At 39.9% G+C, this 27,345-nt stretch overlaps 1 long non-coding RNA gene and 1 other non-coding gene across 2 annotated transcripts in view; one reads left to right on the top strand and one right to left on the bottom strand.

Moving 5' to 3' along the window:
• Positions 1 to 357: 357 nt before the first annotated feature.
• The window catches only part of LOC106085706 (uncharacterized), a 234,342-nt gene continuing 207,354 nt past the window's right edge, over positions 358 to 27,345 (bottom strand). The window contains exon 4 of the long non-coding RNA XR_001221009.2: positions 358 to 527. This is a non-coding gene — a long non-coding RNA (uncharacterized LOC106085706). The remainder of the gene's footprint in view (positions 528 to 27,345) is intronic.
• Trnaf-gaa (transfer RNA phenylalanine (anticodon GAA)) lies at positions 20,785 to 20,857 on the top strand. Its single transcript has one exon. It is a non-coding gene; the product is annotated as a tRNA-Phe (tRNA).

Below are 27,345 nucleotides of genomic sequence, written 5' to 3'. Positions count from 1 at the left end.
GCTTTTATAATGATATACTCATTGAAAAGTACCAATAACCGATAGCAATAACTAAGACTGCTGTGCATAAATGACTTGCTAGATGAAGTCGTTAAGGATTTGCTCCATTCCTTATAATGGAAAACAAGTAAGCACTACTATTTCATTAATCTAAACAACTATAATTTGAATATTAATGTAAGATGTAACATTTTTTAATTTTGATTGAAGAATTTTGGATTGGGATGTAAAATTAAATCTTAAGTTCAAATTAGCTGTAAAGGATTAAGGAGCCGCCAAAACATCAATGAATTCAATATGGTATTGAAGCGAGAGGTATTTGTGAGTAATATACTTCAGTTTAAATACTTACAGTGGGATCCATTGAATGTAGTTGAAGTGAACATAACTAAAAATTATGGGATGAAGATATTCGATTTAGAGTCTTGGAATATTGTTGGTTTCATCAGTGTATCTTTCGGTCAATCATGTTCAATAGTGAAAGGAATAAAAACTCTTTAGGATATTGGACATCGGACATCATGAGACTAAAATTAGAAGAATAATAAACAAGAAGAGTGACAATATTGAAAATAGAATATATTCATTATAAAGTATTACAATATAATAACGGTTCGTAGAAGTTTATCTTGTGCTACCTAGATGATAGGACAAATATGTAAGTTTCGATAGGGTTTATGTTTCTCAGTTATTCGAATGATAAGTTGACTTTTTGACTGTACAAGAGTATATATTTACGAGTTCTTGCATTTTTTAGTGCAAAAAAATAATATCAACTATAAAAAGGTACACTACGCGTTTTGATTCTTAAAGCCTATTGCAGAAATGGGCGCTATAATTAAAATAAATTTTATTTACTTCATAAATTTTAATCGTTTATTATCGAAAGAATTGTGTCCGAAGTTTTAATTACACTGTGGAGCAAAATTAAATTTTTTCGAAAGTAACAGGGAAATCTGCATTGATTAGGAAATAAGAGGCAAAATGAGAAGACACGTGTATCAGCGTTTTGAAAGTTTACATCGAAAAGTAAGCAAACAAGGAGGCAGAAGTTCGACCTTCGGGACAATACCTTCATTTTAGGTATGTTGTGTAAATTGCAAATTTTGCCCATGAACATTCCATTAAGGAACGATCGATCCGTGCAGTAAATATTGGGTTGCCCAAAAAGTAATTGCGGATTTTTCATATAGTCGGCGTTGACAAATTTTTTCACAGCTTGGAACTCTGTAATTGCATTCTTTCTTCTGTCAGTTATCAGCTGTTACTTTTAGCTTGCTTTAGAAAAAAAGTGTAAAAAAAGTATATTTGATTAGAGTTCACTCTAAGTTTTATTAAAAATGCATTTACTTTCTTTTAAAAAATCCGCAATTACTTTTTGGGCAACCCAATACAAGATGCTCTCGAGCCAACTGTGTGAAAGATTAAAACCTAAAGTCAATGAGATAATTGGGCTCTATCAATGCGGCTTCAGACCAGGTAAATCTACCCTTTGGTGCAGGCACATCCTCCTGCAGAGACAAAGAAGGAAATTTGGAAACTGGAACAGATGGCACTATCTATGAGGATATGGAAAGAACATTTTAGCCAACTGCAAGTGTCCGAAGTTGGCGGCGAAGAGGATACCGCAGAACCAATCCCTGATGATGGTATAGAATGTTTACCTCCTAGTCTGAAGTACAAGTAGCAGTCACCCGATTAAAGAACAACAAGGCAACAGGAGCCGACGGGTTACCCGCTGAACTATTTAAGACCGGAGGCGACACGCCGATAAGGAATCTCAGCATACTATTACCCGTACACAAGAAAGGAGATAAGACGAAATGTTCCAACTACGCAGGATAAAGTCTCCTGCTCATCGCATTAAAGATAGTCTCGAGTGTATTGGGTGAAAGATTAAAACCTAAAATCAGTCAGATAATTGGGCCCTATAGAAGCGTCTTTAGACCTGGTAAATCCACCCTAGACCAGATATTCACACTGCGCTGAATATGGAAAAGACCCGAGAAGGACAAATCAACACCTACCATCTCTTTGTTGACTACAAAGCCGTCTTCGATATTCCTTTACGTTCAAAGTTATTTCAAGCCATGTCTGAGTTTGGGTTCCTTGCAAAATTAATAAAACTCTGCAGGATGACACTTGCTGATACGCGTTCCTCAGTAGGATTGGGAAATAATCTCTCGGAACCATTTAATACCAAACGAGGTTTCAGACAAGGGGACAGCTATTCGTTTAATCTCTTTAATATCCTGTTGGAAAAGATTATACGAGATGCAGATGTGAATGGATATGGCACACTAATCACAAGAGAACACATGCTACTCGCCATCGATATCATAGGTCGGTCACCGGACGTAGTAACTGCCGCCTTTGAAAGAATCGAAAGAGAGTCGGTGAAAATGGGTCTGGCAGTAAATGGAGATAAGACGAAATGGATAGTTTCAACTCCCAAAACGCCTTGTACAACCGAGCAGATAAAGAAAAAGGAGAAAGTTGGGAACCACAATTTGGAGATATTCAGCAACTTTATCTTCCGCGGCACCGCCGTAACCGAAACGAATGACATCAGTTTTGAGATAAAGCAAATAATAATATTGGCAAACAGATACTACTTTGGATTGAGTAAGCAGTTTAGAAACAAGGTCACCTCTCGACAAACGAAGGTCACACTTTACAAGACACTGATACTACCCGTGTTGTTATGTGGTTCCGAGGTATGGGTACTTGTGAAAGCAGACAAGGCCATGCTTGGAGTATTTGAGAGAAAGATTCTTCGTAAATTATATGGACCAGTTTGCATTGTAGAGAGTAGCGGCGTCGTATGATCTACGATCTATATGGGCTGTATGACGACGTTAGCATAGTTACACCTTTCAAAATGCAACGGTTGCGTTGGCTAGATCATGTTGTCAGAATGAATGAAGAAGCTCCAGCAAAGAAGCCAATCACGGTGGTACACGCAAAACAGGGACGGCCCAGAGCCCAATGGAAAGATCAAGTGGTGAGAGACATCTCGAAACTTGGTGTATGAGATTATAAACTAACTTATCAGCAGTCACCTTGTCAACCTACAACGGGAAACATTTTGCTATAACAGCAGAACTATTGCTATTATAGCAGCAAAATTAACTACGAACTGTCAGCAGACAGTGTTTGCTATCGTCAACAGGTTTTTTGTTTTAAGTGTTCATGTACCGACACCAATTTCAGTTAGGATCTTCGGGAGTTGCAATCCCAACCGGCTAGTTAGATAGGGCCGCGATTGTTGTTCGAGGCCAATAAAGCTTATAAAGAAGTTCTGATAGCGATATGCTATTGAGACTGCAAGTTGAGTTTTTCAGGTAGAGGTCTGTTCCATTGCTAAAATCTGAATCGTAATCCAAGGCATTCTTTCGCCCTTAAAACTGAGGTCTTTGAAGACATTATAATAGCGCTTAAGGCTTTGAAGTCGATAATGGCGAGGTCGAAGCACGTATGAAAATCCAAAATAATGATAATTATGAAGGCTCTCTTGATGAGTATAAAGATGAAATTATGAACCACTCGCTTCCTTATATCCAGAATAGTAATAACACCCGCTTCGGGAGGTGGTTCTTTGCAGATCTGAGTTATGCCTGCTTCTTAGATACCTCATTTAGAAAATCACTACAGATAGAAATAGGCTGCCGAATGAACTAACGTTTTATGTGAGCTATTTATACCAGCTATCAAAATTTCGATCACTCCTAATAGGATGATTGTGGGTATTTGGAGTTGTGTGAAAATCTACGGCCTTCTATAGCTTAGCTGTGAATTCATCGGCTCCTGCGAAGAACTGCTTTATGTTTATTTCCTTTGGTTCTATTGGGTGGCCCTTCTACACAACTTTCATTTAAAGAAACCGTAAAAGTTATTACAAGGTTTCCATTTAGTGATGGCGTGACCAATGTACTCGTAACGACTCGTTTTTATGCCCATCACCATAGGATGGGACTATACTAACCTAGTCATTCCGTTTGTGACAAATTTTGCCTTTGAACATTCCACAAACGAACAGGGGCAAACTTCTCACATATCAATGAGTGCAGTCCGATTCAGATTTAAGCTCAATGATAAGGGGCCTCCTTTTTAGACTAGCGAATGAGAAAGAGACGGATAATCCAGAGGGATGCGCAGATCGTCCCCAGCCTTTATGTTAAGGTGGTGTTTCCTTTTCCGATTCAAAGAGCGACAGTGTCAATGTCATCCCAGCCGAATCGGGAGATGAGTTAGCGAGGGCTTTGCTCTAGCAAGAGGACCGAGAAAACTATCCAGGGCACGACGAAGGAGACAGAGGAATATGCAACGGCGGCGCAATCGGGCGAAAGTGGAGGATGCTGGAAGGGATAAAACTGACACTCCAAGCCCTTCTTGGGAAGCTGGAAAGAGAATCAGATCTCTCGAAGAGCAAACAATGCTAAAACCCTGAAGAATAAAAAGAGCTCCCCGCTTTCAAGTACTGTAGGAAGAACAAGTCAGCCTTCCCGCAATGAAGACTCCAGACAGTATCCTGCGGAGGGAGATAAGGTCGGAACAGGAACGAAGGAAGCACGTACAGCTCCTGAGTCTTCATGGAGGACTGTGACTTCCGAAAGGACGCCACAGCCACCACGGAAGGGGAATATGGTCGTTGAAAAAGGTAAGGAGCCGCCCTCTTACGCCAGAGTAGTAAGGAAACACAATCCCCACAAACATTTAGACTTACTTGGATTTAACAACGAACCATTTGCAGTCGCCCAGTCCTAAACGCGATGTAGGTCCGCATTAAGTTTACTTATGCAGTCGTCTACATTGTCCACAAGGCCGCTTTGAAAAATCTGCACGTCATCAGCATACATCATAATCTGACCGTGTGCTAGTTGACGAAGCAAGTCGTTCGCATATAATAAAAAAGAAGTGGACCTATAATCGAGCCTTGGGGAACCCCCTTAGGTACGAATAAGGGGTTAGATAATATATTCCCTCCGCATACAAACTGCCGTCTATCGCTCAGATACGACATAATCAGACTCGTAGCCGTTGATGTGAAGTTAAAAAATTCCGTAGTTTCATGCACAAATTCAGGTGATCAACCGTGTCGAAAGCTTTCGAGTGATCCAAAAGAACCAGTCCTTTCAATGTCCTTTCTGATCGATTCAGCCACTTCAACCAATGAAAGTAATGCAACTATGATCAAAACGGAAGCCGGACTGTCTTTCTGACAAAAGGGAACTCTTGGTGAAGATATACCGACATCTGTCCATGAAGAATTTTCTCGAAAACCTTAGAGAGATAGCATAAAATTGATATCGGCCGATAATCAACGTTGGATTTGGGAATGGGGATAATCTTTGCATGCTTCCAAGTAATAGGATACACACTGGAGCTTTAAATTTAATTAAACAGGTACGTAAAGTACGGTAGGAGATATGGAAGTAACATTCGTACAAATCTCGGATCAACTACGTCCAAAACAATTGCATTTGACTTAACACGGACAAAACTCTCATAAACTTCCTCATGGCTGATCAAGATCGAAAGCTGGTCCATCATCATCACTGTAAAATTGCGTGTCCGTTTGTATTGGGTTGCCCAAAAAGTAATTGCGGATTTTTCATATAGTCGGCATTGACAAATTTTTTCACAGCTTGTGACTTGGGCAACCTAATATATCGGGTATGCTTACGTAGGTCCAGTTGAGTTCATCTAGATAACCATGGTATCGAGTGTTTGACTTGAGTTTACCCACTACGATACCTTGTATCTTGTATCACCTTCCACTTACTCTTCGAGCCCACTACGCAATCATATCTTGAAGAATAATAATCCATTTTAGCCGCATTAATAAAACTGTTAACTGTTAATGTTGGAAACATTTGTGAAGTACTATGCCATGTAAAAAATTCTCCCCAAAGAGGTTTCGCACAGCGTCATGCTTTAAACAGGAGACTCCTTAGCATTGAGCTTAAACTTGAATTGGACAGCACTCCTTTATATGTGAGAAGTTTACCCCTCTTCGTTAATTGAATGTTCATGGACAAATTTGCATTTGCAAGTTTCTTCTTTTAAAAATTTAATATTTCTCTGAAAAGCTTTATTAATTAAACAGAATGTTACTTTAATATTAAAATTTCAATTTCATCTCCTTTAGACAATTACCCTTCCCAATGTATCCAATATCGAAACTCCAAACCCACTCCAAGCTCTATAATAATAATACATTGCTCAATATCACAATAACCCACAATACTTAGCTACAGTCATTCAATTTAAAGAGTATCCTCCAGCAATAGCGCAGCCTAAACACCATGAAGAGGTAGGTATACAGACACCATTTGGACTGACTATTAGCCAGCGCTAGAGAGCCCTGGCATAATACGGCGAATAAAAGACGCTTAACTACGACGATGATACTATTAATTAAGATTTGATTATAATGATTCAGGCATTTTTCTTCACTTTGTCTTCTTTGGCATTGTTTTGCTCTACCTCTCGGCACAGAGGTAAAGCACAAAACGACTCAATTATGATGATGGCGGCGATCGATGCTTGCACGAGGGGTTCTTCTTGGGTTATGTCGTCAAGTGATGGCATCAAGAATGGCAGTGAATAGCGATTTGACAGAGGCAACAAGAAGTGTGGCGATCGTTACGTGGAGGCAATGATTAAAATGGATAGCAGAATAATGAATGTTTCAAGATGTTTGACCAAAAATCGCACTGTAATTTTTTTAAAAGTTTGAACGTGACTTTTACACATTTTTTTTGCCCCTTCCTTGCCATAATCTCCTTTTTGTGTGTGTTACTATTTGATTGTTTTTTTTTTTACACTAAGTAAGTTCTGCATTAAGTTAAATCGAGGCATCTTCATTTATGCTTTCTTTCTCTGGTTGGCTCTCTTCCCAGCGCGCTTGATGTCAGCTGATGCTATTGCCTAATCGTGTTAATGTGGTGAAATTGTAACATTAGCTGCTAATTGTTTGTTAGGTCACGGTTGTTGCTCGAAGTCATTGAACTTATTTTCTCCCACTTTTTGTTACAAACGTTAAATGGATGAACTATGTTAATACCTACCGGTTAGTTCATACTATCAAAACTTTCTATTTTTAGCAAACAAACTAAATTTAGCTCTTAGTTTGTAGTTCATTGACTTGAAAACAAAATGCTGGCAATTATTATATTAAAGTATTTTTATACCCAACACGAAAGGAGGGGGTATTTCCACATGGGCATTCCGTTGGTAACACATCGAAATATCCATTTACGACCCTAACCAGCAAACCAAATGACGAATGTCAGACGAATGTTTGCGGAAATTCTGAAGTCTTCGAAAAGATCTTACCGAGTTTGTTTCGATTTCTGAGAGAAATATTATTCCGATAGTTTGAAGAGAAAAGTCGAGACTGAAGAAAGAAAGGCTAAGTGGGTCTTTCTGGATATTAAACCCTTAACGACGCATGGGTAGAAAAATACCCAAGATTAGAGCTGTTTTAGAAACATTTTAGCTTGAGTAAGGGAATAGCTATCCTAATGAAATTTGGATTGACATAAAGTAGACGAACGACAATTGTTAAATTCTGTATTTTCCTGTCATATAAAGTCATGTTTTGGGGGAAGAAAATTGGCTTGTCGAAAGTAGGGAATTTTTTATATACCAGAAAATCAAATAAAAAAATTTTCTCAAAAATTTTAGAATTTTTGTATTTGCTGGTTTCTATATTTAACAAGTAAAAGCGTGCTAAGTTCGGCCGGGCCGAATCTTGGAAACCCATCTCCATGGATACTGCTAAAAATTAATGCAAAATAAATTTAGTTGTAGGCCGTGGAACAAGGATGATCGAGAGACCGGTTTACATTGGAGCTATTGGGTTGCCCAAAAAGTAATTGCGGATTTTTCATATAGTCGGCGTTGACAAATTTTTTCACAGCTTGTGACTCTGTAATTGCATTCTTTCTTCTGTCAGTTATCAGCTGTTACTTTTAGCTTGCTTTAGAAAAAAAGTGTAAAAAAAGTATATTTGATTAAAGTTCATTCTAAGTTTTATTAAAAATACATTTACTTTCTTTTAAAAAATCCGCAATTACTTTTTGGGCAACCCAATATATCAGGTTATAGACTGATGAGGACCGTATTTGGCACAGTTGTTAAAAGTCGTAACAGAACACCGCATGCAAAATTTCAGCAAATTTCATTGAATTTTTTTTTAAAATTTGAAATTTTTGATGGGTCATGAATTAAGGCCCATTTCCCTCTAGGACGCATAGTTTAGGAGATACAGCCATTTTAAATTTTCCAATGGATTTTGTTGAAATTTTGAAATTTTTGATGGGGTCATGAATTAAGGCCCATTTCCCTCTAGGACGTATAGTTTAGGAGGTACAGCCATTTTAAGTTTTCCAATGGATTTTTGTTGAAATTTTTGATGGGGTTATGAATTAAGGCCCATTTCCCTCTAGGGAGGTCATTTTATATGGAAGCTATATCAGGTAATAGACCGTTTTAGTCCGTAATTGGCACAGTTGTTGAAAGTCATAACACAATACTACGTGCAAGTCATATCTGACAAAAATTACGGCTTCCAGGGGCTAAAGAAGATTGGTTTATATGGGAGCTATATCTAAATCTGAAAGCCTGAACGGTGAAGTCACGAACAGTCTTGGAGTTTAAAAAGGAGATTAATGCCTTTTCTGAGAACGGCACTATCTGGATGTGTTGGGAGCCGGGCAATAGCGGAGAAAGGGGATATCCAGATATCCCGGTACGGGATATCTGTAAGCACCACACAGGCTGCAACATTGAGGTCCAATCTGAGTGGTGTTCATTGCTGTCACGAGAAGCTTAGCTGCGAGCTACCGGGCGCGTCCACAGGTTGCCGATAGTGGAATGATCCATACGGAGTAGCTGCAACGGCAGTCGTGGATAATCAGCGTTATCGAGCGGAGAGTCTGAGTGAGAGGCCAGTTGGCATCGGCTCCTGCACAAGTACTGAGTGCCTATGACGCTCGATATGACAAGGCGGGTTATTAACGCCTTTAAATAGCCAATGGCGACACTGTTCCCGCGGCGATTGGTCTTTTGGAACAGAACGTGCTTGCTCACACAGGAGCTTGACGAGGATAGCTCAACCTCCACATGAAAATGTGGCTACAACAGCAACAACAAAGAGTAGTCGATTTGGCAGTGTAGGCCAGAGAACAAAAATACAACAAACTTTGGCCATGAAGATTCCACTAAGAAACAGGGGCATACTTCTCATATATCAATGAGTGCAGTCCGATTCAAATTTAAACACATTCACAAGGGCCCTCCTTTTTATAGCGGAGTCGGCAGTATGACACCTCTTTGGAGAGGAGTTTTACATGGCACAGTACCTCACAAATGTTGCCAGCATTAGGAGGGGAAAATTACCGCAGAAAATTTTTTCTGATGATCCCGCAAAGGATTCGAACCCAGGCGTTCAGCGTCATAGGCGGACATGCTAATCTCTGCGCTACGGTAGGCCAGAGAACTGTCGTCAATAAACTTGGTTAACCTGAAGCCTTCCGGGTTGACGCAGTCTGAGTTAAAGGCATGGGCGTCGAACGTTTAACACTGTGGAACAGCGAAACGGTCGGTAGAACCGAAAATACTAAGGGGAGATCCGAATTATGAGAAGACGAGGCTGTTACTGAAAGGAAGTAAAAAGGTATCATAACGGAACATAAAGGACTACGAGCTCACGTATGCAGAATAGGTGCGATAATTCATGATGGTATCATAACGGGATACATAGGACTACGAGCTCTCATATGCGGAATTGGTGCGGCAAGTCATGATGGTACTTTTGATTACTTCCTATGCCATTGCCCGGCTTTCGCGGGTAACAGACACCGGCACTTAGGTGGGGACACGATACCAGACATGAACCAACTTAGGGGTGTGGTATGGAAAACAATTAGGGATTTTGAATGTATAGGCATGGCATGGGACGGATTAATATTTGCACCCTCTTTTCAACCTTACCTAGCCTAAAAGTGTTAAAAACCATGTATTTTCGAAAATTCATTTTTGGATTAGGTTTAGGGATAATATCAGTATTATTATCCAGATCATTTTTGTTATAGAACATAATGTCTGTTACAGAAATCCACCCAATCCACCAAAATTTGCTCCCAGCTTATCCAAAATTAAATAATGAATTATGGCTTAGAATTGGTTTTTTGTTTGTTGCGAATATTCTGACCATTACTGACTCGAAGAGAAAGAGAGACAGAAAAAAAGGGTTACTGAACTTTGCGTCATTTCTACCTTTGCCTACAAAGAAGTTTCGTCATTTTTGGCGTTTTTTTGTTTGGTTTTTTGTTTTGGGGTATAAATGTACAAATGTGATCTATGTTTATAGTTTTGATTTTTTGGATTTCGTTTTCGGGCAAATGGTTATCATGTGGCGGTGGTGGCGGCGTATTGTGGCTATTTTGTAGCTTTTGCTGTGGCTGTTGCCATCGGTGGCGATGGTGGCAGTGCCTGTGTTGGCGGTGGTGGCTGTTGCTGTGGAGATCATTGACACCTTGTCTAAGAATGCATAAAAATGTTTCTTTTTCTATTCTTTTATGAATTCGTAGTTGTCGTGTTTTTTTTTTTTTTTGAAAGATTCTCGAAAGATAGTTTCATTTGCACACGTGAGTTGAATTTTTTTTTTTGGTTCGTTGGGATGGTCAACTTGGAAACAATGGAGTAAAATGGAGTTTGATATGCACCTCTATAAAAGTTTGATATATAAATGTTGAAAAAAATGGTTTATGTTAGCTATAATTTTGGATCGATGAGCCAGAGACTGATCGAAAAAATCAAAGCATTGTCGGCTGTTACTTAAAGTCTTTTAAAAAAACAGTTTGGATTAGGTTAAATTGAAGAAGAAGCTGTGAGATCTTATCCAGCAGCATGACTTATAAAGCAGCTTTCACTCATATAGGAGATTGAGGATCAGGTTGTGGACTGATTTGGTCTAAATTGGATAGTAGAAGCAAAGACTGCAGAAGACATAAGATAAGGATAATTATTGTGACTTCCATAGCCTCAATAACTGAAATCGAGAGGAAGGTTTTTATGGCATCTATAACAGGTTGAGAACCGATTTGGGCTAGAATTGGGCTGCTTATTGTATTGGGCATGAGAATTTCAATCTGGCCACAGATTTTTCGGAGTAAGTCTTTTTGAAAGCTGTCACGTGATTTATGCCCAGTTTCATTAGCCATTTCTTATTGAATAGATTTATTTAAAACCAGTAAGGAAAGGCAAAAGTCGGGCGGTGCCAACGCTACACCTACCCTATATATACAAAAAGGGGTCCATATCTAATTCTGAACCAATTTTGCTGGACCTCGGCAAAAATTGCAAAATTTGTCCATGAACATTCCATTAAGGAACAGGGGCAAACTTCTCACATATCAATGAGTGCAGTCCGACTCAAGTTTAAGGTCAATGATAAGAGGCCTCCTTTTTATAGCGGAGTCCGAACGGCGTGCCGCAGTGCGACACCTCTTTAGAGAGAAGTTTTACATGGCATAGTACCTCACAAATGTTGCCAGCATTAGGAAGGGAAAACCACCGCTGAAAATTTTTTCTGATGGTCTCGCCAGGATTCGAACCCAGGCGTTTTAGCGTCATAGGCGGACATGCTAACCTCTGCGCTACGGTGGCCTCCGCTAGACCTCGGCAGATGTATGTATTCAAAATGTAGTAACTACGGTTGTCAAATGGCAACAAATTATATATTGAAATCTGAACCGATTTCGACCAAACTTTTTGTGAAGTTTGTGGAAGTCGTCGAGGAAAGCTTTGTGCAAAACTTTGGGAATATTGGTCAATAAGTGGGTCTAGGGGTGAAAATCGGGCGATTTATATATATGGGAGCTATATCTGAACCTGAACCGATTTCTATGAAATTCACCAGTTGTATCGTGAGTTATAAGAAAATCCTTTCTGTCAAATTTCGAGAGAATGGGTTATCAAATGACCATTTTATTGCTGTATTACTGCAAATTGGACGAACATATATATGGGAGCTATATCCAAATCTGAACCGATTTCTATGAAATTTACCACTAATATTGAGAGTCATAAGAAAATCCTTCCTACTTAATTTCAAGAGAATCGGTCAACAAACGACCATTTGATTGCTGTAATACTGGAAATCGGATGAACATATATATGGGAGCTATATATAAATCTGAACCGATTTCTATGAAATATACCAGTAATATTAAGAGTCATAAGAAAATCCTTCCTACCAAATTTTGAGAGAATCGTTTAACAAATGACCATTTTATTGCTGTAATACTGGAAATCGGACGAACATATATATGGGAGCTATATATAAATCTGAACCGATTTCTATGAAATATAATACTAATATTAAAAGTCAGAAGAAAATCCTTCTTGCTAAATTTCCAGAAATTCGGTTAACAAATGACTATTTTATTGCTGTAATACTGGAAATCGGACGAACATATATATGGGAGGTATTCTCAAATCTGAACCGATTTTTATGAAATTCACCAGAAATATTAAGAGTCAGAAAAAAATCGTTTCTGCCAAATTTCGAGAGAATCGGTTAACAAATGACCATTTTATTGCTGTATTACCTCAAATCGGCCGAACATATATATGGGAGCTATATTCAAATCTGAACCGATTTTTACGAAATTCACCACTAATATTGAGAGTCAAAAGAAAATCATTCCTGCCGAAGTTCGAGAGAATCGGTTAACAAATTACCATTTTATTGCTGTAATACTGGAAATCGGACGAACACATATATGGGAGCTATATCCAAACCTGAACCGATTTTTATGAAATTTCCCACTAATATTTAGAGTCCGAAAAAAATCCTTCTTGCGAAAATCGATTAACAAATGACCATTTTATTACTGTATTGCTGCAAATCGGACGAACATATATATGGCAGCTATATCCAAATCTGAACCGATTTTTTTCCAATTTCAATAGGCTCTTTTGTCTCTAGACCGAAAAACATGCATTACCAAATTTGAAGACGATCGGATGAAAATTGCGACCTGTAGTTTGTACACAAATTACCATGGAAAGATGGACAGACAGACGGACGGTCATAGCTAAATCGAATCAGAAAGTGATTCTGAGCCGATCGGTATACTTATCAATGGGTCTATCTCTCTTCCTTTTGGGTGTAAGAAACAAATGCACAAAGTTATAATACCCTGTACCACAGTAGTGGTGTAGGGTATAATGAATGGACTTTTTGTTGACATACGGCCCCAGCCTCTCGACTGATGTCAGCCATGGCACCAGCTGAGGGTCACTTTCCCGATATCATATTTAAAACATAATGGTCAACCCTTATTTTTATAGTAAAGCTAACATCATGGCCTAATAATTTCTTCCCAAAACCCACATGTCTAAAACACACCCGTTGTTGTTGTAGCAGTTTGTTGTGTTCTATCTTTGGTGTGCTTAAATCTGTTGAGTGTCAAGACCCAGGATCTCTGCGACTAAGATGGGGTGCCTCCACAGGGATCGGGGTCTAAGTCGAGTGGGTCTGGCTGGGCAGTTAAATAGGTGATGTGTATCGTGTGGTCCCTGATTACAATAGGGACATACATCTTGCACGTCGGCATTAATCCTAGCTCTGTAGGACTTGAGATGGCTGCATCTGCCGGAAAGTAATTGAGCCAGAACTACTCTGGTTTGCCGGGGGTGATCAATTTCATCAGCTGCAAGTGGAGGCGGTTGTTCTCCCAGGACTACATTCATCCGGTAGCTATTTACCGCATCTGCCATCTTGTCTGCGGAGGCCACCGTAGCGCAGGGGTTAGCATGTCCGCCTATGACGCTGAACGCCTGGGTTCGAATCCTGGCGAGACCATTAGAAAAAAATTTTCAGCGGTGGTTTTCCCCTCCTTATGATGGCAATGATGATTTGTGAGGTACTATGCCATGTAAAACTTCTCTCCAAAGAGGTCTCGCACTGCGGCACGCCGTTCGGACTCGGCTTTAAAAAAGAGCTTAAAAACTTGAATCGGACTGCACCCATTGATATGTAAGACGTTTGCCCTTGATCCTTAGTGGAATGTTCATGGACAAAAAATTTGCATCTTTGCCATCTTGTCTGCATGAATGTTGTCTAGATGTGCCGTTTGATCTAGAGCTTCTCTCTTGTAGCGCTGAACCTCACGCCCTATATCATGTCGATCTACTTTAAGGCGTCATGTAGATCTACCCCTAGACGTCCACCGTCTATCCACAAGATGATGATTTGGATGGTCCCTTCGATAACAGTCCAAAAGGTATTGCTGGGACAGCATGTAGCTATGTCTTCGCACTGGCAGCATCTTTGTCTCCTGATGGAGATGGTTCACATGACAACTGAGGAGACAGCCCGTCGCAGTTCGGAGGGCGACATTCTGACAGATCTGAATATTATTCCACTGCGTGTCACAAAGCTGACGAGACCACACTGCCGCAGCATAACTTACCACAGACCAGCCAATTGTTTTGTACGTGGTCTATAAGGTTTCTCTGTCTGCACCCCAAGTGCTGACGGCAAGTGACTTGAGAACATGTGGCTGTCAAATTGCTGTGTAAGAGCTGTCAAATGTGACGCCAAGTATTTTGGGACACTTGATGGTCGGAATCATTTCTCCATCGACCATCACAGTCAGCTCGGTATTCACCTCACGCGTATTTGTAGTGAACAATGACAGATATCTTCAGATTTCTTGCAACGAAATATGAGGCAAATTCGTTGAGTTAGACATTCAACCTATCGCAGATGTCAATAATGGGTGGGGGTTCTAATGCCATGATCGTGCGATCGTCAGCATATGATACGTTCTCTATGCCTTCTGGAGGAGGTGGAATGGAGGATAGGTCGAGGTTAAACAGTGCCGGGCATGTCACCCCACCTTGGGAAACTCCCAATTTCACTCTATGGTGCTTCGACTTCTTATCTCTAAAGTCCACAAAAGACTGGCAACCACACAGATAATTCGCGACCCAGCGTTTCCGACCTAGCTGGAGGAACGTATTGGCGATGTCCTCAAATAGTTTTGCATGGCTGCCCATGTCGAATGCCTTCGATAGGTCCAATGCCACGAGGACCGTCCTATCACATGGCCTGGGCTGATTGAAGCCACATCAAATGTGTGCAGTGATGGCATGCAAAGCAGTTGTTGTGCTATGCAGTCTTCGAAATCCATGTTGATGCTCGGCGAATGGAAATTCTCCTACGAGGCTCGGGAGGAGTAATGCCTCGGGAGAAGTAATGCCTCGGGAGGAGTAATGTCTCGGGAGGAGTAATGCCTCGGGAGGAGTAATGCCTCGGGAGGAGTAATGTCTCGGGAGGAGTAATGCCTCGGGAGGAGTAATGCCTCGGGTCCTTTCCAGGCTTCAGTAGCGGCATCACTCTGCCCATTTTCCAGACATCCGGAACTATAAGAGTGTTCAATGACAGGTTGAGGATAGTAGTAAGGTACTCAACTCCAGGTAAATCCAACATCAATGTAGAGATTCCCTCAGGGCCCAATGCCCTGGATGATTTGGCGCCTCGGATGACATTCGTAACTTCGCCCACGGTAAATTGTGATGGCTGTCCATCGGCTCGGAGACCATGGATACGGCGAATGGCTCTCCTCCTTGACCTGTCACCCTCGTGATGCACAACACATTGACGGTTGAAAAACCTGGCGCATCTCTTCGGATCAGTCACGGTTACGTCGCCAAAAGTGACTGAGGTCCTGTCATCCCGTCTACTGGGGTTCGAGAGTGACTTAAATGTAGACCCCAGCTTGCCTTAACCGGGTCCTAAGTTACATTGCTCCAAGTGATCCAGCCACAAATTCCGCCTATGTTCGTTGACTACCCTGTTTATTTCCGGATTCAGATCGCTGATTCTGGGGTTGGTGGGTTCCATACAGCGAATCCCATCACACTCGTCTGCGAGTACCACTGCCTGTGCCGGGAAATTGGGCCGCACTTGGAGTATTCGACTGGTTGGTATAAAGCCAGCGGCTGCTGCGTTAATGATGTCTCGGAATTTCCTCTCGGCAACTAGTACATCCGAGGAGAGTGGCAGTTCACTGAAGCGGCGATTGGTATACTCTCTGAAGCCAGCCCAATCGGCCGGCCCCGTAACTCAAAGGTTTTAAAAACCACCCTACCAGATTTTTTTTCTTTAAGGGGAATTTCCAATCGAGTTTAATTTGTTGTTATTTTGTTCGAAACAAATCAGATCAGTTTTTTACTATTTTTGGCAACAAAAATTTAACTCCAAAAACCATGTGGGCATCTACTGATTTTTTCATAGCTTAAATTGTCCCTAACTCTGTATTAAAATATGCATTTAAAATTCTAAAAATAGTAACATTAAATATTCATTGATATGGTATTCCACCACATTTAATTCCATGGAAGAGTTTATATTTTAAACTATTTCTCGACAAAAAATATGAGGTCAATAAAATTTAAATTTTTCCACAACACACAAAAATTCCCATATAGTGCTCGACCCGAAGTCAGGGTTCAACTACCTTTCGTTAAGACGTTAAGAAGCACCAAAAAAATGATTTAACACAAAACAAAAGGTGTTATTAACATTATTTATGTTTTATATATATAGAGAAAAAAAAACACGCAGAATATTTCTTCAAACATTTTAGTCATTGAGAGAGACCATAAGCAGCCATAGAAATACGGAGGTGTGAATGCGTTCGAATTGGATTTGCATAAATTATCAGCATGGAAATTTGCCAAGTCGTAGATATTTGGACTAGAGAGATTTGTCTAAACTAATGAAGACTCATTGAGAACACGGAGACGATTTAAGCGCCATAGACAAAATGATGCCATGTGATGACATTGTGTATTTATTAATTGGTACAATTATGTATTATGGTAATTTGTATACGAGGGTCGTATAGAAAGTTTAGATAAGCGAAATATAAGAAATTTATATTAAGAGAAGATTTTTAATGAGATTAGATTAAAACGAAAACGAAGCGGGGCGGTCCCTCCCCCTTACCCCAATTTTCAGAAACACCAGATCTCGGAAATGGGTGGTGCGATTTAAGCTAAATTTTGTGTGCTCTCATATAGTACCCTAAAAATAAAAATTTGGTATCCTAATTTTGGATGGGGTACCTAGGGGAGCTGCCCCACCATACAACCTACCAAACATATATTTACACCAATCACGACAATATGAGACTCAAAAGAAAGGTATTTAAGATAAGAAAACGTTTCTGATATCCAATTGCCGGACCAAGTGCTAGGGGGACCACCCCTAAGCCCCAAAACACCCCTAAATCGGACATTTGTACCGACTATGGCAATATGGAACTAAAATGAAAGGTATTTGCGAATAGAATACGAATTTGATATCCAAATGTGGGACCACGTTTCCGTGGGTCCACCCCTTCCCCAAAACACCCCCCAAACAGGACTTATTTACTGACCAAGGGAATATGGGGCTTTAATAAAAGGTAATTGCATGCTGAGTACGAATCTGATATCCAAAGTGTTTGGGGGGCCGCCTCTCACCAAAAACATTCCCCAAAGGGGACAAATTTACGACCATATCAATATGGGGCCCATGTATTTAGGGCATCACCCCTTTCCCAAAACACCCCCAAAGGGAAAAAAATTTTTCGACCATTACATATTGGAATGAAAGGTATTTGAGATTAGAAAACGAATTTGATAACCTATTTTGGGGCCATGTGTTTGGGTACGCCTCATCCTTCAAACTCCTCTTAAGCCAATGGCAATATGGAGTTTAAATAAACTGTATTTGAGAGAAGAGCACGATGCTGACATTTTTTCAGGGCCAAGTATCTGGGGGACCACCTCTCTCCGAAAACACCACTAAATCAGACATCATGAGAATAACGGGCTGAAATGAAGTATTTTAAGAATGGAGTACACCTTACATCCAAACTTAAATTCGTAGACCAATAAAGATCATGTGGGATTCAGATAAAGGCACTTATATTGTTAAACTGTTAGTCAAGTTAGCATGGTAATTCACTAAAAGATCTTTAATTGTCGAAAATAAATATTCCAAGGAAACTTTTGTCCCACATAAAATAAAAGAAGGCGCAGCGGAGCGGGCCCGGGTCAGCTAGTATCTAAATAAAGACCAATCGGAACCATGTCTAACATAAGTCATTGTGTCAAATTTCAGCGGAGTCAGATAATAAATGCGCCTTTTATAAGGCCAAGAATTTAAATCGGGAACTTCAAAAAGAAGGGCCTAGCGCAACTCACTGTCCCAAATTTCAGCGAAATCGGACAAAAATGCGCCTTTTGCAACTATATCCAAATCTGGACCGATCTGGGACAAATAGAAGAAGGATGTCGAAGGGCCTAACACAACCCACTATCCCAAATTTCGGAGAAATAGGACGATAAATGTGCCTTTTATGAGCCCAAGATCTTAAATCGAGAGATCAGTCTATATGGCAGTTTTATCCAAATCTGGACCAAACTGGACCGATCTGGGCCAAATTGAAAAAAATATATCGAAGGACCTATCACGACTCACTGTTCCAAATTTCAGTGAAATCGGACAATAAATGCGCCAAGAACTTAAATCGAGAGATCGGTCTATATGACAGTTATATCCAAATCTGGACCGATCTGGGCCAAATAAAAAAAGGATGTCGAAGGGCCCAACACAACTTACTGTCTCAAATTTTGACGAAATCGGACAGTAAATGCGCCACGACCTTAAATCGAGAGATAGGTCTATGTGGCAACTATATCCGAATCAGGATCGATCTAGGCCAAATTGAAGGAGGATGTCGAGATGCCTAACGCAACTCACTCTCTTAAATTCCAGCAAAATCAAAAAATAAATGTGGCCTCTATGGCCCCAAGACCTTAAATCGAGAGATCGTTCTATGTGGCAGCTATATCCAAATCAGGATCGATCTAGGCCAAATTTAAGAAGAATGTCGAGTGGCCTAACACAACTCACTGTTCCAAATTTCGGCGACAGCGGACAATAAATGCGCCTTTTATGGGCCTAAGACCTTAAATTGGCAGATCGGTCTATATGGGGGCTATATCAAGATGTATTCTGATAAAGCCCATCTTGGAACTTAGTTTCAGCTCAATATCTCAATTTTTAAAGACTGTAGCGTGATTTCAACAGATTGACGGACGGATATGGCTTAGATTTTCACGACGATCAAGAATATAAATGCTTTATAGGATCGGAAATGGATATTTCGATGTGTTGCAAACGGAATGACAAAATGGATATACCCACATCCTTCAGTGAGGGGTATAAAAAATAATTTAATAAGTAAAAGCGTGCTAAGTTCGGCCGGGCCGAATCTTAGGAACCCACCACCATAGATTGTGCTAAAATATGGGAGCTATATCTGGTTAAGACCGATTTGGACCGTACTAGGCACAGTTGTTTAAAGTCATAACTGAACACTATATGCAAAATTTCGGCCAAATCGGACAAAATTTGCGGTGTGTAAAGGCTTAAGAAGTCAAATCGGGGATCGGTTTATATCTATATCTTGACCGATATAGACCATACTTGACACAGTTGTTGGAAGTCATCACTGAGCACCACAAGCAAAATTTCAGCCAAATCGGACAAAAATTGCGGCTTCCAGGGGCTCAAGAAATCGAAATCGGGACATCGGCTTACATGGGACCTATATCAGGTTATGTTCCGATTTGGACTGTACGTAGCATAGTTGTTGGAAGTCATAACAGAAAACTATCTGCAAATTTTCAGCCAAATAGGACAAAAATTGCGGCTTCCAGGGGCCCAAGAATTTAAATCGGCAAATCGGTTTATATGGGAGCTATATCAGGTTCTTGACCGATTTAGACCGTACTTTGTACAGTTATTGAAAGTCATGACAGAACTTTATGTGCAAATCGGAAAAAATTGAGGCTGCCTGGGGCTCAAGAAGTCAAATCGGGAGATCGGTTTATATGGGAGCTATATCAGGTTATATACCGATTCGGATTATACTTGGCATGGATGTTGGAACAAGAAATCAAATCGGTAGATCGGTTTATAGAGGAGTTGTGTCAGGTTATATACTGATTTGGACCGTACTTGTAACAGTAGTTGGAAGTCATAGCAGAACACTATCTGCAAAATTTCAGCCAAATAGGACAAAAATTGCGACTTCCAGGGGCTCGAGAAGTCAAATCGGGAGATCGGTTTATATGGAGCTATGTCATGTTCTTGACCGATTTGGACCGTACTTGGTACAGTTGTTGGAAGTCATAACAGAACACTCCATGCAAATTTTCCAAAATTTGCCAAATCGGACAAAAATTGCGGCTTGTAAGGACTCAAGAATTCAAATCGGGAGATCGGTTTGTATGGAGCTATGTCATGTTCTTGACCGATTTGGACCGTACTTGGTACATTTGTTGGAAGTCATAACAGAACTTCAATTAATTATATATTCTAAGAAATCTTAATTATCGAAAGGATATGATGATCAACAAAATTTCTGCAAAAATTGAGCAGTGGCCAAATTTCTATAAAAAAAATTTCAAAGAAAATCTAATTTTGTCAACTTTTTTTTATCAAAATCAATTATTGACGAATATTTCTATTAGAACTAATATGTTATAAAAACCATTTCACTAATATCAAACTTCAACGAAATTTTGTATTTCGAAATTTAAAGATTAAATTTGACCTGTTTAGGTCAAACCTGTTGGGTTTCTAGGTAAGACTCGCTATTTGTTTTTGTTATTTGGTAAGGTAGTTCTGTTTAAAGAAAAGCCGAAATAGCTCAGTTGGGAGAGCGTTAGACTGAAGATCTAAAGGTCCCCGGTTCAATCCCGGGTTTCGGCAACTTGTTATTTTAGTCACAAATGGACTTTTTCTTTAGAAAAACTACCATATGAAGTAAATTCAATTTCCTTTTAACTTGAACTTACTGGTCCATCCATTGGGCCACTGTTTAAGTTATCGTACTAAAGAAGTGAAAAGACAGTCATGACAATGTGCTTTACCAACGACAATTGATGACTTTCCATAGGTACACATAAAAGTGCATGCCCTCATTTGTAGAGGTCATTAACCTCCCAAAAAAAAAGAAAAAAAATGAAGAAAATATAATAAAAAAAATAAAATAAAGACCATAAAATCCACATTTTTACAAAAGTACACAAAAATCGTGCGTGCATGTAAGTGCCTATAGGTAAGGTGCAACGAAAAACACACATACAATAAGCCGACCACAAAAGCGAAATAAAGAAAGCTACGGTTTACAAATACCTTTGCAAATTAGGGTGGATAAAAAAAATACATAATAATTATTTTTCCTTTTAATTAAGTTTTTATACCCTCCCTCATAGGATGAAATTTTGCAAAAATATATATTATCAGTTTAGGTCGGTTGGGATTGTAAATGGGCCAAATCGGTCCATGTTTTGATATAGCTGCCATAAAACCCGGTCTTGGGTTTTGACTACTTGAGCAGCTAGAGAGCGCAATTCTCATTTGATTTGGCTAAAATTTTACATAAAGTGTTTTGGTATGACTTCCAACAAGTGTGATAAGTATGGTTCAAATCGGTCTATAACCTGATGTAGCTGCCATATAAACCGATCTTGGATCTTGACTTCTAGAGGCAGTAGGGGGCGCAATTCTCATCCGATTTGGCTGAAATTTTGCATGAAGTTTTCTGTTGATATAGCTGCCATAAAACCCGATCTTGGGTCTTGACTACTTGAGCAGCGAGAGAGCGAAATTCTTATTCGATTTGGCTGGAATTTTACATCAAGTGTCTTGTTATGACTTCCAACAAGGGTGCTAAGTATGGTTCAAATCGGTCTTAACCCTGATATAGCTGTCATATAAACCGTTCTAGGATCTTGACTTCTTGAGCCTGTAGAGGGCGCAATTCTTATTCGATTTGGCTGAAATTTTGCACAAAGAGATTCGTCATGACTTCCAACAATAATGACAAGAATGGTTTAAATCCGTCCATAATTTTATATAGCGGACATATAAACCAACCTGATATAACTGCCATATAAACCGATCTGGAATCCTGACCTCTTGAGCCTAAGGAGGTCGCAATTATTATCCGATTTGGCTGAAATTTTGTACAACGGCTTCTATTGTGACCTTCAACATACATGTCAAATATGGTCTGAATCGGTCTATAGCCTGATACAGCTCCCATATAAACCGATCTGCCTATTTTACTGCTTAAGCCCCTAAAGGACGCAATTTTTATTCGAATTCAACATTTGTTTGTCGGTTCCGTATAGACTCCAAAATGGCTCAACCGATTACCTTAAAATTTTCACAGATTGTGTAGGTTGGTCTTGTAGGAAACATAGGCTATAATATTTTTTTAATATCGAAAGGGGGACTGACCTTCCCCCTTATCCCAAAACCACCACTCTAAATCAAAAGGGTACCTATGGGTACCAAATGAAAGGTATTGAAGAGTAGAATACGAATATAGTTTGAAATATTAAGTAAGTTCCCAGGAGGTCGCCCTAACCCCAAAACTCCTCCAAGCTGACAATTTGAACGTTCATGTCAATATGGGACTCAAATAAAAGGTATTCAGAAGTTGATTACGAATCTGACATATCAAATTAAAAACACCAACCAAATTCAAAAGTGAAACGATCCGAACAATATGGGTATCAAATGAAAGATATTGGAGAGTAGAATACGGTATTAAAATTTGAGTCTAAGCAGGCGGCCGCCCTAATCCCAAAACTCCCCCAAATAGACATATTGGACGTTCGCGTCAATATGGGGCTGAAATGAAACGTGTTAGAGAGTAGATTACGAATTTGGGATACAAATTCAGATCGAAATAAAGAGGGTCCACCTATCCCCCAAAACCGCCACAAATTGGCACATTAGCCAAGCATGGCTATATGGCACTCGATTTGTTTGTGTCATATACTGAAAAACGGCAGAACCGATTTTCTCGAAATTTTCGCATATTGTGTAGGTTGATCTGAAAGCAAACATAAGCTATATAATTTTTCGATATCGGAATTGGGCGGACCCACCCCTTTATGCCAAAAACACCACCCAAAATCAAAAGCGGACCGATTGGGACAATATGGGTACCAAATGAAAGATATTAGAGAGAAGAATGCGAATATGATATTAAAATTTGAGTCTAATCCCAAAACTCCCCCAAAAAGACATATTGGATGTTCATGTCAATAAGAGACTCATACAAGTACTAGTGTGCTGAGTTCGGCCGGGCCGAATCTTGGCAATACACCACCATGGATTTTGATAAAAATTTGTACAAATGAATTTATTTGAAGGGCAAAATTTTATTCGGCATACCAAACTTCTGGGAAACCAGCAAAAATTTAAGGTTCTAGGAACCGAACAAGGATGATCGGAGGACCGGGAGCTATATCAAGTCATAGACTGATTTGGACCGTAGTTGGCACGTTTGTTGGAAGTCATAACAGAATACCGCATGCAAAATTTCTGCCAAATCGGACAAAAATTGCGGCTTGTAAGAACAAAAAAAGTCAATCGGCGGTTTATATGGAACTATATAAACTTACAGACCGATGCGGAAAATGTGGGAAGTCAAAAGGGAACACTACGTGAAAAATTTTATCCAAATCGGACAAAAATTCCGGCTTCCAGGTGCTCAAGAAGTCAAATCGGGAGTTCGGTTTACATGGAAGCTATATCAGAGTATAAACCGATTTGGATCGTACTTAGCACAGTTGTTGGAAGTCATAACAAAACACTACATGCAAAATTTCGGACAAAAATTACGGCTTCCAGGGGCTCAAGAAGTCAAATCGGGAGATCGGTTTATATGGGGGCTATGTTAGGTTATAAATCGATTTGGACCGTACTTAGCACAGTTGTTGGAAGTCATAACAGAACACTATGTGCAGAATATCAACCAAATCGGACAAAAATTGCGGCTTCCAGGGGCTTAAGAAGTCAAATCGTGAGATCGGTTTATATGGGAGCTATATCTAAATCTGAACCGATATGACGCATTTGCAATCCTCAATGACCTACATCCATATAAAGTATCTGTGCAAAATTTCAGGCAGCTAGCTTTACGCGTTCGACCTCTATCGTGATATCGATAGACGTACGGACGGACATGGCTAGATCGACTCCTAACGTCGAGATGATCGGGAATATACACTTTATGCGGTCTCAGACGAATATTCAGAGGTGTTACAAACGGAATGACTAGATAAGTCACCCCCCAACCCCATTGTGGTGGGTATAATGATAGGTATTCGGGAGTAGATTACAAATACGACAAAAAAAAAAATGAAGTCCAATGAAGTTAATGGGAGGTGTCCTCCCCAAAAAACCCCCCAAATGGGCATATTAGCCGACCATGGATATATGGGACTCAAATGAAAGCTATTTGCGAGTAGAAAATGACATTAAAATTGCTGTCACTGCCACAGTATTGAAAAAGTTTGCTCGAAATCGGTTCAGATAAAGGTATAGCTCCCATATCTATGTTTGTCCGATTTTGAGAAATATTGCAAGAAAGTGCTAATTTTTTAACCGATTTATCGAAATTTTGCAGGAAGGATTTTCTTATGACTCTCGATATTTCTAGTGACTTTCATAGAAATTGACCCAGATTTAGATATAGCTGTCACATATGTCGCCAGATTTTTTCTGCAAGCGCATTGTTCTGATCTTGCCAAAATTTTGCACAAGGCTTTCCTCGATGACAACCACATTAACTGAGAAGTTTGCTCGAAATTGGTTCAGAATTAGATATAGCTCCCATATGTATGTCGTCATATTTTGGGTAATTTGCAATAATGTTGTTATTTGTCATCAACCATAGTTATTACAGTTTGAACATATTTGCTCGCCGAGGTCCATCAAAATTGGTTCAGAATTTGATATAGCCCCTAACATTGTGCTTATGGGGTATTATATAGTCGGCGCCGCCCGACTTTTGCCCTTCCTTACTGGTTTTTTATATAAATTTTTAGCAGAATCCATGGTGGTGGGATCTCAAGATTCGGCTTGGCCGATCTTGGTTTTAATTACAATTTATAAATTGTTAAAATTTTTTTTTTCCAAATTTTAAGTTTTTTTACGATATCCTTGTCGATTCACCCTAGTATAACTAACAATGGCTTTGGAAACTTCCCATTACATTTGCCCTCTTAGTTTTGATTTTATATTTCCAACTTATTTTACGCATTGTTGTCAAGTTTTTTTTCCCCCCATTTGGCCGATATTTCCTTATTGCATGGAATTTAAAGTTCACCCACCGAATGCAATCACCTTTCTCTGACCTGGTTGGTTGAATGGTCGATTTACAGGTTTTCTTTTCTTATTTGGCTGTAAGTCGAACATTAATTTCTTGAGTTGCTATACGCACAGCAACCACATCGATGATGATGATGATGAGGAGGACGATGTGAACGATCGTTATCCTTATCTTGATCGCAATGTAATGGCAATTCTCTTTCATTCATTTCTTGCGAATATTCCTCCCAAGGGAGTTTGGAAAGCTTTGCATTAATTTCTTGTTTTCAAAATGTAGTGCAACATTACAACCGGAGGCACAGTGTTTCGATAGACATGAATAGCAAAGAAAATTTTCAAAGAAAGAAAAATTTCCATCACATTAACACAAACAAATCGGATGCAAATTGCCCCATCCAGGATCTCCTGAAAGAATGGCTTATATGGGATCTTCATAAAAACGAGGAGAATAGGGTCTATCGCCGATGTTTCTTCGGTGTGGAAGCTTTCCGACTGTCAGTCTAAAGAAGTCTAAGCCTAAGGAAGATTTAGACCAAGTTGGAAGTTAACCAACCACCAAAGCTGTCAAAAACCCCAAAAGTACTGTAAAAACAGTAACAGTGAGTTAAGTTCGGCCGGGCTAATCTAATGTACCCCACGGATTGTATGAGCTAGATCAAGTGGGTATAAAAACGTTCAAATTAGATCTAAGATATGGCAGATCAGTTTATATGGCTGATACAGCATCAGGTAACATACCGATTTTGAACATACCCGACACAGTTGTTGGTAGACAACAACACGAGACGTGCAAAGATTTAGTATATGTGCAAAATTTGAAGCGCCTACCTATATTTCGAGTTTTCGCCAAGCAGACAGACGGACAGAGGGACGGTCGATCAACGCTTGGGAGTTGGGAGTGATCTTGGACAGGAAACTGAACTGGAAATTTGTGAGCCGAGAAGGCTCACAGATGTTGTGCATTATGTCGACGGGCCGTAGGCTCGAAATAGGGCCTGAAACCGAGTATAGTCCACTGGCTCTAGAGGAGCGTGAATAGACCAATACTTACTTATGCCTCAATAGTTTGGTGGACGGCGATGGAGAAAAGTACAACAGGTTCAAAGAACATGTTGTCTTGGAATAGGTGGGCGATGAAGACAACGCCCACTAGGGCGCTGGAGACTATTCTAAATATCCGACCCATAGACATACGAATTAAGTTTGAAGCAGCCATTGCGGCTATGAGACTAAAAGGCATGGGAGAATGGATAGAGGATGGGAGTTCATATAAGCGAGGCGACGATAGGAAACCTGGAAGGAAGGGCAGAGGCTTCCGATCGGATATCAGAGACGACACTTGAGGTCGACTGCGAGGCACTGCTGTCAGCGGCACAGTCTGGATGAACATGTTACAAGGATGGATCAAAGCTAGAGAACAGTGTGGGCCAGGGACTGATATCAGACTACCTGACCATAATACATAATGCGAACGCTCTTAACACGGAACAGCGAAATGGTCGGAAGGACGAAGAAAATCCTATGGGGAGATTCGGATTGTGAGAAGACGAGGCTATTACTAAAAAAACAAGCAGGAGATCAGGAAAGCTTTCAGTTTTATAACAGGACACATAGGACTACGAGCTCACTTCAGGTCAGTATAGCTATTTGTATCATAACAGGACACACAGGACTATGAGCTCACTTATGCAAAATCGGTGAGGCAAGTGATAGCATGTGTAAGGCATGCGGGGAAGATAATGAGACGTTGGAGCTTTCCTATGTCATTGACCGACTTTCGCGACTAACAGACACTTAAGTGGGGACATAATACCAGTCATAAACTAACTAAGGCGCGTGGAATGAAAACAATTAGGGATTTTGTAAACAGCACGAAATTCCTGACTTAAATTTTTTTTTTTTCGAGGTTACTTTTTATTGTTTAGAGCGCACAACAAGCTGATTACTGGCGTAGGTGTATGTCCATAGTGGCATGGGGAGGACTGATATCCGCACCCTCTTTTCATCCTAACCTTATCTACACGAAAATCACCGGAAGGATGTGATCTCTACACCGCAACTTATTG

The sequence above is a fragment of the Stomoxys calcitrans genome, chromosome 2 (assembly GCF_963082655.1).
Source record: "Stomoxys calcitrans chromosome 2, idStoCalc2.1, whole genome shotgun sequence".
Classification (NCBI taxonomy): domain Eukaryota; kingdom Metazoa; phylum Arthropoda; class Insecta; order Diptera; family Muscidae; genus Stomoxys; species Stomoxys calcitrans.
This window is presented reverse-complemented; position numbering and strand designations above follow the sequence as displayed.